Raw genomic sequence first — 2,500 nt, 5'->3', positions numbered from 1 at the left:
AAATCGGCCAAACAAAATCAAAACCATGGTCGTTAAGCCGATGAAATACTAAAAAAAAGAAAAGAAAAAAAAAGAAAAAAAAAAAACGCATACGGAAACAAAATAACGGTGAACCAAAGATTTTTTTGTTTAATGATAAAAAAGAACGATATAAATCCAACCATTCACATGCAAAAGAAATTGGTCGACTTCTCATCAGATCACACGAGGCTGAAATACGGAGCTTCCTCCTTGTTATCTTTCAGCTCCAGTCCCATCAGTAAGAATTATGAAATCAGTTAAAGCTCTTGTGGGACCATAATGGAAAGGACGGGAGGAGGAGGAGGAGGAGGAGGAGGAGGAGGGAGGGAGGGATGGAGAGGGAGGGAGGGAGGGAGGGAGGGCGAGGAGGAGGGAAGGAGAGGAGCGGAGGGAGGGGGGAAAGGAAGGCATTGGAAGGAGAGGGCGAGGGGAGACGGGGGAGGGAGGGAGGGAGGGGGAGGAGGAGCGGAGGGAGGGGGAGGAGGAGCGGAGGGAGGGGGAGGAGGAGCGGAGGGAGGGGGGAAAGGAAGGCATTGGGAGGAGAGGGCGAGGGGAGAGGGGGGAGGGAGGGAGGGAGGGGGGAAAGGAAGGCATTGGGAGGAGAGGGCGAGGGGAGAGGGGGTAGGGAGGGAGGGAGGGGGAGGAGGAGCGGAGGGAGGGGGGAAAGGAAGGCATTGGGAGGAGAGGGCGAGGGGAGAGGGGGGAGGGAGGGAGGGAGGGGGGAAAGGAAGGCAGGGGGAGGAGGGAGGGGGAGAGGGGGGAGGGAGGGAGGGGGAGGAGAGGAGGGGAGGGGGGAAGGGAAGGCAGGGAGGGGGGATAAGAGGGCGAGGGGAGAGGGGGAGGGAGGGAGGGAGGGAGGGGGAGGAGGAGGGAGGGAGGGGGGAAAGGAAGGCATTGGGAGGAGAGGGCGAGGGGAGAGGGGGGAGGGAGGGAGGGAGGGGGAGGAGGAGGGAGGGAGAGGAGCGGAGGGAGGGGGGAAAGGAAGGCATTGGGGCGAGGGGGGGGGGGGAGAGGGTAGGGAGGGAGGGAGGGGGAGGAGGAGGGAGGGAGGAGAGGGAGCGGAGGGAGGGGGGAAAGGAAGGCATTGGGAGGAGAGGGCGAGGATAGAGAGGGGGGAGGGAGGGAGGGAGGGGGGAGGAGGGAGAGGAGGAGGGGAGGGGAGGGGGGAGGGGGAGGAGGAGGGGAGGGAGGGGGGGAAAGGAGGGGAGGGAGGGAGAGGGGAGAGGGGGGAAGGAGGAGGGGAGGGGGGGAAAGGAAGACATTGGGAGGAGAGGGCGAGGGGAGAGGGGGGGAGGGAGGGAGGGAGGGGGAGGAGGAGGGAAGGAGAGGAGCGGAGGGAGGGGGGAAAGGAAGGCATTGGGAGGAGAGGGCGAGGGGAGAGGGGGGAGGGAGGGAGGGAGGGGGAGGAGGAGGGAGGGAGAGGAGCGGAGGGAGGGGGGAAAGGAAGGCATTGGGAGGAGAGGGCGAGGGGAGAGGGGGGAGGGAGGGAGGGAGGGGGAGGAGGAGGGAGGGAGGGGGAGGAGGAGCGGAGGGAGGGGGAGGAGGAGCGGAGGGAGGGGGAGGAGGAGCGGAGGGAGGGGGAGGAGGAGCGGAGGGAGGGGGGAAAGGAAGGCATTGGGAGGAGAGGGAGAGGGGAGAGGGGGGAGGGAGGGAGGGAGGGGGGGAAGGAAGGCAGTGGGAGGAGGAGGCGAGGAGGGGGAGGAGGGGTAGGGAGGGAGGGGAGAGGGGAGGAGGAGCGGAGGGAGGGGGGAAAGGAAGGCATTGGAAGGAGAGGGCGAGGGGAGACGGGGGAGGGAGGGAGGGAGGGGGAGGAGGAGCGGAGGGAGGGGGGGGAGGAGCGGAGGGAGGGGGAGGGGGGGCGGAGGGAGGGGGGGGGGGAAGGCATTGGGAGGAGAGGGAGAGGGGAGAGGGGGGAGGGAGGGAGGGAGGGGGGAAAGGAAGGCATTGGGAGGAGAGGGCGAGGGGAGAGGGGGGAGGGAGGGAGGGAGGGGGAGGAGGAGCGGAGGGAGGGGGGAAAGGAAGGCATTGGGAGGAGAGGGCGAGGGGAGAGGGGGGAGGGAGGGAGGGAGGGGGGAAAGGAAGGCATTGGGAGGAGAGGGCGAGGGGAGAGGGGGTAGGGAGGGAGGGAGGGGGAGGAGGAGCGGAGGGAGGGGGGAGAGGAAGGCATTGGGAGGAGAGGGTGAGGGGAGAGGGGGGAGGGAGGGAGGGGGAGGAGGAGGGAGGGAGAGGAGCGGAGGGAGGGGGGAAAGGAAGGCATTGGGGCGAGGGGAGAGGGGGGGAGGGTAGCGAATGGAAGGGGAGGAGGCGGGCGAAGGGAGGGAGGAGGAAGGAGGAGAGGGAGGGGTAAAGGGAGACAAAGGGAGGGGAAGGAGGAGGAGGAAGGGGAAAGGGAAGGCATTGTGAGGAGAAGGGAGAGAGGGTAGCCATTGGGAGGGGAGGGGGGAGGAAAGAGGAGAGCTTAGGGAGAGGGAGGGAAGGA

General features: G+C 66.3%; 1 protein-coding gene across 1 annotated transcript in view; it reads right to left on the bottom strand.

Moving 5' to 3' along the window:
- The window catches only part of LOC122249374 (uncharacterized), a gene marked incomplete in the record, with an annotated part of 261,387 nt that overhangs the window by 39,055 nt on the left and 219,832 nt on the right, over positions 1-2,500 (bottom strand).

This window comes from Penaeus japonicus, unplaced genomic scaffold (assembly GCF_977035675.1).
Source record: "Penaeus japonicus unplaced genomic scaffold, GWHDUDI00000001_assembly GWHDUDI00000007, whole genome shotgun sequence".
NCBI lineage: Eukaryota > Metazoa > Arthropoda > Malacostraca > Decapoda > Penaeidae > Penaeus > Penaeus japonicus.
The sequence above is the reverse complement of the archived record's forward strand: the minus strand, read 5'-3'. Positions and strand labels throughout refer to the sequence as shown.